This window comes from Macaca fascicularis, chromosome 4, assembly GCF_037993035.2.
Source record: "Macaca fascicularis isolate 582-1 chromosome 4, T2T-MFA8v1.1".
NCBI classification, from domain to species: Eukaryota; Metazoa; Chordata; class Mammalia; order Primates; family Cercopithecidae; genus Macaca; species Macaca fascicularis.
This window is the reverse complement of record NC_088378.1, coordinates 106,624,780-106,641,001: the sequence shown is the minus strand read 5'-3', so window position 1 is coordinate 106,641,001 and position 16,222 is coordinate 106,624,780. Positions and strand designations below refer to the sequence as shown.

Below are 16,222 nucleotides of genomic sequence, written 5' to 3'. Positions count from 1 at the left end.
ACCTCTTTCAGCCATGGCTAGAGTGGCTGGGATGCAGGGCACCAAGTGCCTAGGCTGCACACAGCACAGGCACCACTGGCCTAGCCCACAAAACCACATTTTCCTCCTAGGTCTCTGGGTCTGTGATGAGAGGGGCTGCCACGAAGACCTCTGACATGCTCTGGAGACATTTCCCCCATTGTCTTGGAGATTAACATTTGTCTACTCATTACTTACGCAAATTTCCGTAGCTGACTTGGATTTCTCCTCAGAAAATAGGATTTCGTTTTCTATCACATTGTCAGGCTACAAATTTTCCAGACTCTTATGCTCTACTTTCCTTATAAAACTGAATGTGTTTAATATCACACAAGTCACCTCTTGAATGCTTTGCTACTTAGAAATTTCTTCCACCAGATACCTAAATCATCTCTTTCAAGTTCAGAGTTCCACAGATCTCTAGGGCAGGGACAAAATACCTTCAGTCACTTAGCTAAAATATAATAAGAGTCACCTTTGCTCCAGTTTCAAACAATTTCCTCATTTCCATCTGAGGCCTCCTCAGCCTGAATTTTATCGTCCATATCACTATCAACATTTTGGGCAAAGTCATTCAACAAGTCTCTAGGAAGATCCAAACTTTGTCACATTTTCCCATCTTCTTCTGAGCCCCCCAAACTTTCCCAACCTCTTCCTGTTACCCAGTTCCAAAGTCATTTCCACATTTTTGGGTATCTTTGCAGCAGCACCCCATGCTACTGGTACCAATTTACTGTATTAGTCTGTTTTCACGCTGCTGATAAAGACATACCCAAGACTGGGAAGGAAAAGAGTTTTAGTGGATTTAAGTCCCTGGGATTTTCAAACTGTGGGTTGTCACATCATAATCTCTTGTGTTCTGACTTTTGCATTTGTGAAAACAACACACTGAGACTTGTGGTCTGAAGGCATAATACAGGCATAAATAGCCAAACAATCATTAAATTATTATCATAAGGTTATCATAAGGTAACCCATATGATAATGAATTAACCCATCTGATATCCAGTGTTCCTATTTGTAATATACCTGAAATACATGTTATTAGGTTGGTGTAATTACTTTTACACCTTGTGGCTGGGGAGGTCTCACAATCATGGCGGAAGGCTAGAATGAGCAAGTCACATACTACATGGATGGTGGCAGGTAAACAGAGAAAGCTTGTGCATAGAAACTCCCATTTTTAAAACTATCAGATTTCATGAGACTTATTCACTATCACGGGGACAGCACAGGAAAGATCCACCCCTGTGATTCAATTACCTCCCACTGAGTTTCTCCCACAACACGTGGGAATTGTGGCAGTTACAATTCAAAATGAGATTTGGGTGGGAACACAGCCAAACCCTATCAGACATCAAGCCAAATACCATATAATATTACCAAAACACATTTTTACTCATAGTCAACTCATTCTTAGAATAGTTTGAGAAAGTTTGTCTTTTATATACGACACTCTAATTCTACCACTTCAGCAATAGCAACAAATCAACCAGTATTTCTGCCTCAGCTTTCTAGAACACATTTACTCCAATTAACTCCTTTGAGCATAAACAGAGTTTATATTAAATTAGTGCAAAAGTAATTGTGGTTTTGCCATTACTTTTAATAGTGAAAACCACAATTAGTTTTGCACCAACCTATAACATATATTTCAGGTATGTTACAAATAGGAAAACTGAGTATCAGTTGGGTTAATTCATTATCATATGGGTTACCTATATTTAATGATTATTTGGCTATTTATGCCTATATTATGCCTTCATGAGTCCCAGTTTGTTGTTTTCATGAATGCAAAAGTCAGAACACAATAGATTATGATGTGGCAACCCACCGTCAGAAAATCCTAGTGACTTAACAAGAATTAATTCCTCACTTGTCTTTTCTGGGCCTGGGATTCTTTCCAGGAACACCATCCTCCACGTGGCTCCTCAGAATTCTAGGTTGATGGAGGATCCACAGCCTGCTGCTGCACTATCTACAATATGTGATGTCTTCAGCAATGCAACAGGAAAAGAAATATTGCGGGGTCTTAAGTCATTGACTACATGCTTTGTTAAGGAAATGATGCATATTACTTCTGCTCAAAATACATTGGCTTGAGAAGTTACATTTCTACGTATTTTTAAAGAGTTTGGAAATGTAATCTCATCCTTTACTTAGAGTAAAGGAAGAATTGGATGAGCAAAAATATTAGAAGTCTCTATCTCAAGCTAAAAGACTTTAAATTAAAGCTCCATGCAGAATTCACAATATACAAAGAGCCCAGGAATTATTCCACATTGCCTAAATTAAAAAGTTTGAGTTACTAAATGCTTTGTGTTTTGTACTATTGCAGATATAACTTTGCGCTGATGGATATAGTATTATCTGTATCTGAAAGGTATGATATGTAACAATTTTTAGAGTGATGGTGGGCAATATAAGGAAAATAATAAAAAAGCAACAGCAAAACATATGCATATCATTGATATAAAATGTCCTGTATATTATTTTAATATCCAATGATAAACACCATTTACTTTAAGACATCTGTAAATGTTAGGAAAATAAACCAAACTCTAACTTTCGCCATTTATGCACAATACACAATATTAAAGAATGTGTTAATATATCTATGCAATGTCAGTTCATGGTAGTTCTACAGGGCCTTTACTTTTCCTAATGTAGTTTCCTCCAAAGAGAAGACCTTGCAGTTGCTGTATTTGTTCCTGCTGAATGAGAATGTCATTTTATTCATAGTAACAGATGTTGCACCTGGTGGTTCATCTTTTACATTTAAGAAAATTTACACCAAAACAGGGAGTTTTATGAAACATCAATAATTTTACAAAATAAATATTCAACCCCTAAATTCTTTTCTAAAAAACATAAACATGCTTTTATTCCACAAAGTTAATGTGATTATTATTATAAGTTGGCCATAATTTCAAAACTTTAAAATTTCACTACATGAAAATGAATGAGCATTTTCTTCAAATACTCATTACTTCAAATCTGGAATTAATTGCATGTAGCACTTTTTCCTTTAATTAAGTATAACTTGATCTTGACTTCTAATAGTAGTTAAACTGAGGGTCAACCATATTTTTATATTTGGTTGTTATGTTCCTGAGTGTGACAGGTGCTGAAACTTTCCCATATCATTATAATCAAGGAATAAATCTTACTGTCACTAAACCTTCAAAAAGGAGGAAAGCTGAAATATATTGATTAAAATTAATCTTGTCACATCAAATTGTATCACCTATCTGAAATCTTTGATGAACTTTTAGAGAAAGTCAAAATGAAAATAACTCAGAGCCTGAAGACCACTCTATGTACAATTTACATTCACTACACCTCTTTAAGCAAATGTTTACTGGGCATCCACTATGTGCCTTATGCCTTATCCTATGCACAGCTCTGGGTATAGAATGGTGTTGAAGATCAACTTCAATGGAAAGCACAGTCTGAAATGGAGTTAGCTTTCTGACAGGCAAAGGGGCTTTACCTTATTAGGCACTGGCCAGTCATTGGATGCAGCAACCCCTAAAAAGAAGGCATGACTTTGAGCAAGGTAGCCAGCCAACCTCTAGAAGCTAGTGGTATATGTGCTTCAGTCCTAGAGCTAAGAACTGATCAACATAGAGTCTATGCAATCCCCTCCATCAGAGAGTGTAAGCATAATTATATATTACACACAAGCTGCCTTGTGGTCCTGTAATTGATTTTTAATTCTTTTTAGTGAAGTAACTGGTAAAATTCCTGAAAGATAAGTCTTAGATCTGGTCTGATTTGATTCACTTTCTCATATTTATTCCATTGTTAGGTAAGTATGAGTAATATCTTCACATACTAATTCTGAAAAAATATGAATTCAGCTATGGCCTTAATACATTTTCTTCAATAGAAAAATAATGTGCTACTATATTTTTTGCATCTTATTGGGGTACAGGAAAATTTATGTGCATAATAGAGTATTCATAAATTTTTTGAAATGAGGAGTAATATTGTGATGTTCCATTTAGAAGCATGTTAATAAAAATGATTTAAATATAGTGTCATAAAGAATGGTATTACACAAAGTTATCTGAAGCAGGCACTTGCTATTAATTTAAGGAGAATCATGTGGATTTTCCTACATCAGTTACTACATGTAATTTTAAATGACTGTTTAACCTTTTTATGGATTCGACTACTTTTGGTCTAGAATGAGATTAAGGGTTGTTCAAATATGATCTAAATAGAGATGTTTAAAACTACTTGTAACTGCATGTGATTCTGCAGTTATCTTACAAAAAGTCACCCTTCAGGGGCCCTGACCTCCAGGATATGTTTTGCTTGCTCAAAGGAACAAGAGATAATAGAGGTTTTAATGTGGCTATTCGGAAACTAACAGAGCATTTTAGACCTCAGAAAAAAAAAATGTTCCCTCTGAGAGACATATGCCCATGGAGATGAATGAAGAGCATGGTTAGCCTGTTGAATCCTTGGTTAACTGCCTGACTTGCTAGTCTCATCACATGATTTAAGGCGTAAAAATTAGACCCTGCTATAGAGTCAAATATATACCAGGTTCCCTTTCTGGGGCTAGCCCATAAGGAGATTAGCAGCCTAGGATTTTATTTCATTGGGAGTGTGCAAGTTATTAGACCATGAAGGTAGTATACTAGCAAGGTAGATATCCTCCTTTGTATGTCAAGCAAATCTAGAAGCAAGAAAGCCAAAAAGCTTAGAAAAATTCGATCAGCAATGTGCAGATATTGAAGCACATTTTCTCAAACCTCTGCTATGATAACCCTGGAAGTGTGTTCAAGAGTACTTGGCACTCAGAAAAGCAAACTCATTCTTGCATCTGCAATACCTATTGACTTCAGAACATATTCACATTATGCATCAAATATTTAATATAAATAAAATGAGTAAATGCCATTGAACTGGGGTCACTTTGACAAAGTCTGATTTGAATCTGAATTTAGAACAGTTCTCTACAGCATAAAATACTTATGTTTCTAAACAGTGACAGAAAATAAAACATTTTGAATAAACTTCATGTGCTCTTCAAAGAAATTTCAAATAAATTAGCTCATAATATGTAGAGTCCACCAAAATGAACTAGATTAGTTGTATCTAGAGATGGAGGAGACCTATATAAATAAAACAAATATAACTTTCATGGCAAAATCTACAACAAATAGATAACACCTGTTGAGCAACTATAAGTTAGAGAAAGTTACTGGGGAGTTCAACTGTTTTGCTATTAACTCTGTAAAAAGGTATTTTCAGTTAAGTTGTACATTTTAAGACTATGCCATTTTTATTTATCTGGATGCTGTGTGCCTGGCTTTTTCTTTTAGGCTCTTGGCTAATTGTATCAAGAAAAAAGAGCTGTGATCACCCAAGATGAACGTAGAAAAACAGGCAAAGCATTTCCCAAGATTTAGGGAAGAAAAGAGGGCATGCTATAGCAGCAGCATGAGTGAAGCCACCAGTGTTTCCATACATCAGCAAATGGACTGAGAGTCTCTGACTTTAACCTGTTTCATTTTCAAGGCAGCTCTGAGAGCGTTTCACCCTGGCTATACTCGTATCTCTTTCTAATGAGCATCCTCAGAAAAGTAGGTATGTAACTACACCTAATCCCTGAGAGTAATAATTGTACCTATAAAAAGGAGTCTTCGTGCCATCTGGAAATCATGCACATACATAAATATTTTCTTAAAAAATCAACTTGCCTGTAATCCCAGCACTTTGGGAGGCTGAGGTGGGCAGATCACGAGGTCAGGAATTCGAGACCAGCCTGACCAATATGGTGAAACCCCATCTCTACTAAAAATACAAAAATTAGCTGCGTGTGGTGGTGCATGCCTGTAGTCCCAGTTACTCAGGAGGCTGAGGCAGAAGAATCACTTGAACCTGGGAGACAGAGATTGCACTGAGCCAAGATTGCACCATTGCACTCCAGCCTGGGAGACAAAGCGACACTAAATAAATAAATACACAAAAATAAAATAACTAGTCGTCTGTCCAGTGAGTAAGTGAAAACAACACATTACAAAAAGAGTAGAATACTGGCATAAAAACAGACATATAGAACAGTGGAATAGAATAGAAAGCCTGTTAATAAACCCAAGGATATATAGTCAGCTAATTTTTCACAAGGTCACCAAGACACAATAAAGAAATAATAGTCTTTTCAGTAGATGGTATTGGGAAAACTGGATATTCACATGTAAAAGAAAAAATTTAATTATTACCTTACACTATACACAAAAGTCTACTCAAAATAAAGACCTAAACACAATAACTAAAATCTTAAAACTCATAGAATAAAATACAGGGAAAAAGCTCCTTGATGTTGGTCTTGGCAATGATATTTTGGACATTATATCAGAAGCTCAGGCAAAAAAAAGGAAAAATAAACAAATGGGTCTATGTATAATTAAGAAATCAGCAGCAAAGGAAGCAGCCAACAAAATGAAAAGCTGGACGACCAGGAGAAAATATTTGTAAACCATATATCTCATAAAAAGTTAATACTCAAAATATGTAAGAAGAGAGTACCTGCTTTATATGGTTTGGCTGTGTCCAGGATGTGTTTGCTTTTCCTTCCACCATGATTATGAGTTTCCTGAGGCCTCCCCAGTCATGTGGAACTGTGAGTCAATTAAACCTCTTTCCTTATAAGTTACTCAGTCTCCGGTATTTATTAGCAGTGGGAGAACAGACTAATACAACACACAATAGAAAAATATTAAAAATTAGAAAAGGTTCTGAACAGACAGTTTTTAAAAAAGATATACAAATGTCCAACAGGTATATAAAAATGTGCTCAACCTTACTAATTATTAGGGAAACACAAATAAAAAAACAATAAATATCACTTCAAACATATTAGGGTTGCTATTATAAAAACTACAAGTGTGGAGAAAAGGAAACCCTTTTACACTGTTGGTAAAAATATAAGTTGGTAAAGCCATTATAGAAAATTGCATGGAGAATCCTCAAAAAATTAAAATAAAATTGTTTTTAATAATTGTAAATATAATTATATAAACCAGCACTCTTTTTCCAGGTATATACCCAATGGAAATAAAGTCAGTACTTCATAGAAATAGCTGTATTCCCATGTCTGTTGCAGCATTTTTCATGGTAGCCAAGATAAAGAAACAACCTAAGGGGATATTGCTGGATAAATGGATAAAAAAATTGAGATAAAAACTGACTCAAATGTTAACCTCCTTTGGCAGCACCCTCACAGGCACACCCAGGAACGCTACTTTTTATTCTTCAATCCAATCAAGTTGACACTTAATAGTAACCATCACGCAGCTCAATCTTGGATTAAAATCAGAAAGTTTTTGAGCTCATGAGATGGTAGAGTTTATTATCAGTTTAAACAAGTCTGTGAAACTAATGTTTGCAATTGACTTATTTACTATAGATTCCTCCTCCTAACAATACTCTTTTGGAGTGAAAAAATATATGCATAATAAAGATTACCTATTATAATTTGATTTAGATTTCCATTTGTTCCCATATATTAAGCAGGTGGACAAATAAGGTTGAACATATTTTGTCTTATTTTTTCCATTATATGGAAAATAGCAGTCATTATTAAGTTTTTCCTTAAATAACATTTTGGAATATACTAAAATTCCAAGTCTCATGAAATAATTTCCCTTGGATCATTATTGATGTAATGTAGAATATACAAGACAAATTATTGCCTAAAATATAAACTTTGTATGTACATAGATTGCTTTTTAAGTTTACAAATTATTGGATGACAACTTTATAGTAACAAGGTAATTGGTTATCTAGCATAGGCTCATGCCCTTGTTTTATTCTACAAAATATTTATTAATTCTGTTTTCAAAGCTTATTTGATCTACTATATGATCTAGCAACAAAGAACTAGATAATATATGGATAGTGAGACAAATGGGATCTTGACGAAATGATAGTAAAAAAATATATTTGTACTTTCCTTAAGATGAAATATTATCCAAAGTAAAATGCAGTCTTATCTTCTCTTTAAAAAAGCATTTTATATGTGTGTTATATATTTATAACTGGCATAAACTATAACTCTTATGTATGTATAGCTGTTACATATGAATAACATGCAATGGTTATATATGTATAACTCTAAAAACTGGCATAAAATTTTATATATGTGTGTTGTACAGGTGAATACATAACACATATTAGTAAATGTTTTAAACTAAATGAACTTTTAGTTTAAGATTTTGCTATTTTTCAATAATATGACAGCATCATTGAATATTTTAAAATAATAGAGAAATGGATGAAACTAATGGTCTATTCTATAGTTTGAAGTCAGGTAATGTGATATTCCAGATTTGTTCTTTTTGCTTAGTGTTGCTTTGGCTATGTGGGCTCTTTTTGTTTCATTTGAATTTTAGGATTTTTTTGGGGGGTGCTGTGAAAAATGATGGTGGTAGTTTGATGGGAATTGCATTGAATCTGTAGATTTCTTTTGGCAGTATGGTCATTTTCACAATATTGATTCTTCTCATCCATGAGCATGGAATGTGTTTCCACTTGCTTGTGTCTTCTATGATTTCTTTCAGCAGTTTTTGTAATTTTCCTTGTAGAGATATTTACAATCCTTGGCTAAGTATATTTCTAAGGTTTTGCTGTTGTTGTTGTTGTTTATTTGTTTGTCTTTTCAGCTGTTGTAAAAGGAAATGAGTTCTTGATTTGATTCTCAGTTTGGTAGTTGCTGTATAGTAGTGCTACTGATTTGTGTACATTGATTTGATATCCTGAAACTTCACTGAATTCATTTATCAGATCTAAGGGTTTTTTGGATGAGACTTCAGAGTTTTCTAGATCATATCATCAGTGAATAGTAACGGTTTGACTTCCTTTTTTCCCTTTTTTGGATGTGCTTTATTTATTTCTCTTTTCTGATTGCTCTTGCTAAGACTTCCAGTACTATGTTGAAGAGAAGTGATGCAAGTGAGTGAGCATCCTTCTCTTGTTCCAATTCTCAAGGGGAATGCTTTCAACTTTTTCGTATGTCATATGATGTTGGCTGGGAGTTTGTCATGTATGACTTTTATTACTTTGAGTTAAGTCCATTCTATGCCTATGTTGTTCAGGGTTTTTATCATAATGAGATGCTGGATTTTATCCAATGCTTTTCCTGCATCAATCGAGATGATCATATGAAAACCCATATTTTATTTAATATTTTTGTGTGCAACAATTCCAAGGTTTATAAAATAAATATTTTATACATATTTTGAAATATTAAATAATATTTTTCTGCATTGTTCATCGAGTACAACCTTTTATTTCATTAATGTATATAGAATGCTTTGAAAAAGACAAATACATTAGTGAAGGAAATTTAACATCATGAAATTTAGTCTAATATTCTAAAACACAAGTTCTCAGGTGGCAATATTCATAAATTTATTTTCATTTTAAACTAAATAAGAGATGCCTACAGTTAAAGAGAAATCGCCCCTTCTACCAGATGTGTGTGTTATAGTTGGCAATTGTCTAGGCTGATATCAAAATCCCACAGACTTACTTTTTATTTATAAAAATGTACTCAATGCCTCTGGGTGTATCTACAAAGCAGCAAACAACAAAAAAAAATAAATGTTTATTTTCAGTAAATTTTAGCAAATTTTAGTTTATTTGCATATTTGAATAAAAATAAGTCTTCTTAAACTGTCAAAAGAAGAGAAAGTATCTCCTTTCATACCAAAGGACAGAGTGAAAAAGTTTAACTCTAGAGTTTGCTTGGAAATTATTTGGCATTTAATTAAGTGAATGAATGAAGAAATGAATGAGCAAAAAATATAAATAGGTGGCATTACATACCTAACACAGAAAGTTGTTTGTTATAAACATAGCAAAGCTCCACACTAATAGAAAATAATCTGACTAAACTTTGATTTGGCCTGATGACTATTTTCTCTCAAACTGTAAAAGAAACAAGAAGTGGAATTAACGCCCTCTGATGTTAATTATATTTGACAGAAAGGAACCATTTATGGAGATGAAGTAATATGGACTTTAAAGAAATTTCCTAAGAAGTTTTAGAAAGAAGAGGTTGCTAGAACTTAAGGGAAAAACAATTATGGATAAAGGAAGAGAGAATTACTTTGGCAGAATTTATAAACAAACTCTGCCAAAGAAAAGTGAAACTCTAAAAAAATATACTTTCTATAAGACAATAATGAAGAAGTGGAGAGACACACACAGAATATGATGTGATTGACCATCACTTCAAATAATTACTTTTCTGGTGAGAACGTTTAACATCTACTTGGAAAATTTAAGTATAGAGTTTAGAAAATTTCAAGTTAATAAGTACACAGTATTATTAACCGTAGTCACCATGCTATACACAGATCACCGTCTTGCATTTCAGGCTTTCACATTCCCTATTCAACTCTGTTTCTATAAGTGACTTTTTTAGATTCCACAGGTAAATGAAATCATGTAGTATTTTTCTTTCTTTGCTTGACTTATTTCACCTAGCATAATACCTTTCAAATTTCAACCATACTGTCACAAGTAGCAGGATTTTCTTCTTTTTATATGGAAAAAAGGAGATCCTTTTGCACTGTTGGTGGGAATGTAAAGCAGTACAGCCATTATGGAAAACAGTATAGAGGTTCTTCAAAATATTAAAAATAGAACCACCACACGACCTAACAGTCTCACTTCTGAGTGCGCAAAGAAAACAAAATCAACATGTCAAAGAAATACCTGCATTCCCATGTTCATTTCTGGACTATTAGCCGAGACACAGTTAATGATTCCTATGCCTCCTCATATCCCTGGAAGCTAATATGGCCTGAATAATGTAGGCACTTAATAATGTGTATGAAGGGGAAATCAGGATTAAGACAATGATCCTCATCATTAATCATTATTGACCTGTCTCTCATGTGTCCTGACTGATTTTTCTTTTTATTATTATTATTATTATTATTATTATTATTAATGAGAAGGAATTTCGCTCTTGTTGCTGCCCAGGCTGAAGTGCAATGGCACCATCTCAACTCACTGCAACCTCCGCCTCCCAGGTTCAGGTGATTCTCTTGTCTCAGCATCCTCAGTAGCTGGTATTACAGGTGTCCGCCACTATGCCCAGCTAATTTTTAGTATTTTCAGTAGAGATGTGGTTTTACCACGTTGGCCAGGTTGGTCTCAAACTTCTGACCTCAGATGATCCGCTCACCTCAGCCTCCCAAAATGCTGGGATTACAGGTGTGAGCCACCATGCCCGGCCATGTCCTGACTGATTCTTTACTTGAACTTTGACATTCTTTAACCATTTTTCAAATAAATAGTAAATGTACTACATGGAAAGAGAGAAAAAGAAAATCCTATGAGTCCTAAACCATGCAATGTGTCAAATGATAAGCACTTATCTAACATGTAAATTAATAAAGGAACTGAGGATCAACTAAATATTAAAATGTATAATAGCAAACATTTTAATTTATCCAATGCATGTAATTTCTGTTTCTCACCATCATACAATGGTAAGATTTGTGTTCATTATGATCATGAGAGAAGAAAAATAACAGAGTCAAATCAAAAAAGCACTTGCTGAACAAAAAGCCACTCAAATTTATACCTAGTAACTAATGATCAAACTATTTGGTATTTTAAAAATCTATTTTTTGTGTGTATATATTATAATATTATTTGCTTCTATTAGGGGCAAATGAGAATGCATAGTGCAACATGTAAATTAATGAGAATTGTTTCACAATAAGCATTATGTAGGTAACAATAAATAATATATAATTAATAATATTCTATAAAGAGCTTTTTTTATGAAGGAAAAACCAAATCCTTGTAACTGCATGTCAGGGGACACTGAAAACATAAGTGCTTCCTGCCTCTGCCAATATTATTATACTATTGTAAAGCTAGGACCCACCTAGATGAAAGTAGAAAGAACAATGAAATTGTAATAAAAAAAATAGAACAGGCTAAATGTATGCATAAGTACTGAAATATGTAAAAGAGATACTTGTCTGGGTGCATATAAGGAGTAATTAATTCACTGTAAAAGTATTTTAGAAATCGATGGTCAATTTCCTGGTGAGTAGTGAAATATCAAAATATCTAAAATATGGATTGATATTTCAGACAGAATTTCGTGTGTCAAGAAACAATAATTGTAGCACATCTGCTTCACTGATAAAATCTCACTCCTAAGGGACTAAGGTTTTTCAGTCATGGATGAACATTTATAAGAAAGTAAGTGACTTTCACTGACTAAAGTCATACAGAGTAATTTACTGTTAAATGTTAATTTACCAATTTTTTAATAGGGAATATTTCTTCTAATGACCAGAATTATATACATTCTCCATCCAGGATACTCTTTTTGAGATAATTACATGGAACATTAAATTAGCCAATAAAAAATTTCCTTGATGAATAAATAATGGGAAAAAAAGAAAGGAATAAATGAATAAACGAATAAAGGAAGGAAGGAAGGAAAGAAGGAAGAAAGGAAAGAAGGAAGGAAGGAAGGAAAAAAGAAGGAAGGAAGGAAAAAAGGAAGAAAGGAAGGAAGAAAAAAGAAGGAAGGAAGGAAGGAGGCAGGGAGAGAGGGAGGGAAGGGACAGAAAAGGTAGAAATAAAAGGAAAAAATAACTCAAATGGTATTCTCTACAACCTTGAAAACTACTTGGATTATCTGTACCTTAAACTAGAGAACAATCCTTTACTGTCTGAATTCACATACCTTCTATGCTATGTTCTATTTTCTTAATATGGCTCATCAAGTTTCAGCCTAGAAGCTCTTTCTATTGGTTTAAGAGACATTTTGTTTCTTAAATTATGTGACATAGTCAATTCTTCATATAGCTGTTTCTTTTCAACTGTAAGAATCCATAGGAAGAATTCACTAAATATTTAATATTGTAACAATAATTATAAGAATCAATCCCTAATGTGAAATAATTTCTGAGCACATAGGCAAATATATCTTTATAATACACAAATAAACCATGCTACATAATATTAATCCTTACTATTATAGAATTTAAATGACTTTCAAGTCTAGCTCTAAATAAAAATTGTCAAGATTTATTTAGAAATGCAGATGTTCTGACCCTGTGCAAGAGTTACTAAATCAGGATGTCTGAAGATGAACCTCAGATAATTTGTAAAGTGATCAAAATGCAATTTTAATATGTAGCTAGGTCTAAGAATCCTGCATTATTTTATGTAAATATATTTTTAAATTAGATTCTCTATCTTCCACATACTTGATTAATATTTTGCTAAAGGTTACTGAGTTTAGAGATTTCTCTTTCTCATGCTATGTTGGTTCTACACATTTCCAAATATGTTGTCTGATATTTATATTCAGTGATAAATGTTTTTGTGAAAAGCTCCAGCACTCCTATCTCAAATGTCAAAAAAATATTTAAAAAGATAATGAATCAAATCCAACAGAAAAATTCAGTCTTAAAAGTCCACAAAAGCCCTACAATTTGCTAGAGTTTAAGACTGGCATAGATTGACAGTAAAATACAGGATCAGAATTGTTTTCATTATGTGTTTGCTGAATAGCTTTTCATTACCATATGGCAGGTTCTGAATGTAGCAGTTGGGATAAATATCATAAATGGTCATTGTAAAAAGAACTTAATGTTCTCATGATCCAAATTAAACCCTTTGTTGGACAAAGCTGAGGAACACTTTTCTTTAGGCTGAGTTTCTCAACTATGTGTGACTGTATGATATCTAACCTATATTTTACAGGCACTGAGCTTCAAAGCTGGGCTATTTCAAACGTGCCTTCATTTACAATTATAAAATAAATGGCTTTAGAGCACAGTTTATTTTTAAAAGGTCACTCAAATAACAATACTTTAATTCAGAAATAATGTTGAGCTACTAACAATTATTTTCCTAAAATAATTTCAATAACCATAATTGTTAACATTGTATGACATGATGGGAACAAAGCAGCAACATTGATTATATTTCCCACACATTCACATATTAAGTAACTTTTAACAGAGTGCCTACATTTTATTCTTTAGTTTGTCAAAGAAAAGCTTATGACTTTTTACTGTGCTAACCAAAAAAATTAATAAGTTCCAAGACCTTTCTGAAGGCATAGCTGCATATATAGAATAAGAAAAAAGCCACTACTTTTTTTTTTTTTTATGAAAGGTCAAATGCTATGTTTTTTCCAATGACCATCACAAAGAAAATTTTAAAAATTGAGAGACCTCAAGGGATGGAATAGCAAATAAAAGGGGAGATGTACGAACAGTTAGAGCGTTAATTTTGGAATACTGCAAAATCCAAAGAGCTTATTCAGAAAGATGGGACACTATAAGGATTTATGTTTAAAAGCAAGTAATAATTTTGATTGACTTAATATTTGCTGGACACATAGAGCATTTTGTGTTTCAGAGCTTGTTCTTGATAATAAGTTCATATAGCTTTCAGAAACATAAAAGATAAAAATTTACATTTTATAGACAGATTAAGTGGGAATATTTTGTGTTATAATAAACTACTGCAACATTTTCTAAAGAGGCACTCCACCAGTCTGGTTAAGTGTTTATGAATACATAAATATCTCCTTGAATCAGAGTCTGAGTCTGTGAAGCAGAAGAGCCTAAACCTGAAGTATTTGAAATCCCTACTTAAATGATTTGAAAGTTGAGACACCATTTAAAGTATTATAATGCAATTAATTGGGTAACATATAAGTCATACCTACTGGAAAAATTGTGATATCTTTGGATGTGAACTTTGATTATCTTATGAACCTTCCTGATGATGTTGATATTGTTCACTATAAAAATAAGCAAGAGGAATAAGGCACTTAAAACATTACCGTTATAAGAAAATAATTTTCTCTTGTCTTTAAAGCTATGTACAATTCACCTTGCATATCTGTAGAGATACTCAAATAAATTAATAAAATTTGGAGAGTAATATAAATAGAGGCTTATATTTGACTTTAAAATGCATACAGAGAAATAAAACTGCTTCATATAAGTAAAAAATTAATTTAGGTTGATTACCATATTTAACTTAGAATTACTTCCTTAGTATTAAAAATCAATGTTTAACTTTAAAAACTTTAGAGGTAATTTGTGCTGTGAATAATTGATTTGTGGAGGCTAAATAAACCTGGAAACAAATATTGATCTGAGAGTTAAAAATATAAAAACATGGCTGGGCACGGTGGCTCATCCCTGTAATCCCAGCATTTTGGGAGGCTGAGAAGGGTGGATCATGAGGTCAGGAGATCGAGATCATCCTGGTTCTCTACTAAATACAAAAAATTACCCAGGCATGGTGGCGTGCGCCTGTAGTCCCAGCTACTCGGGAGTCTGAGGCAGGAAAATCACTTGAACCCGGGAGACGAAGGTTGCAGTGAGTCGAGATCACTGCAGTCCAGCCTGGCGACAGAGCAAGACTCATCTCAAAATATATATACACACACGTATATATATGTGTATATATATACACACATGTATATATATATGTGTATATATATGTGTGTATATATACACACACATATATGTATATACACACACACATATATATGGTGACAGAGCAAGACTCCATCTCAAAATATATATACATATATATGTGTATATATATATACACATACACACACGCGCACACACAAACACATATATATTGTACCTCTGAGATAAGTATGCCCAAGTGAAAGCTTACCCATGACCTGAAGATTCTGTTACAAATTTTCTTGAAAAGATTATATTTATTAGATATTGGAAGCCGGGCGCGGTGGCTCACGCCTGTAATCCCAGCACTTTGGGAGGCCGAGGCGGGCGGATCACAAGGTCAGGAGATCGAGACCACGGTGAAACCCCGTTTCTACTAAAAATACAAAAAATTAGCCGGGCGCGGTGGCGGGCGCCTGTAGTCCCAGCTACTCAGGAGGCTGAGGCAGGAGAATGGCGTGAACCCGGGAGGCGGAGCTTGCAGTGAGCCGAGATTGCGCCACTGCACTCCAGCCTGGGCGACAGAGCGAGACTCTGTCTCAAAAAAAAAAAAAAAAAGATATTGGCTTGCTAGAAATGGAAGGTTAGAAGTAGAGAATTATAGAGTTATATAGTCACTACATACTCCAGTCCTGTAGAGGGCAGAGGCTACTCTCAACTAATGATGTGGCTGGGAATATGAATTCTGACATCAGAAGAAC

General features: G+C 33.7%; 1 long non-coding RNA gene across 1 annotated transcript in view; it reads right to left on the bottom strand.

Moving 5' to 3' along the window:
• Positions 1–16,222, bottom strand: part of LOC135970598 (uncharacterized) — a 107,649-nt gene that overhangs the window by 30,616 nt on the left and 60,811 nt on the right. Inside the window, exon 3 of the long non-coding RNA XR_010586360.1 lies at positions 5,869–5,984. This is a non-coding gene — a long non-coding RNA (uncharacterized lncRNA). The remainder of the gene's footprint in view (positions 1–5,868; positions 5,985–16,222) is intronic.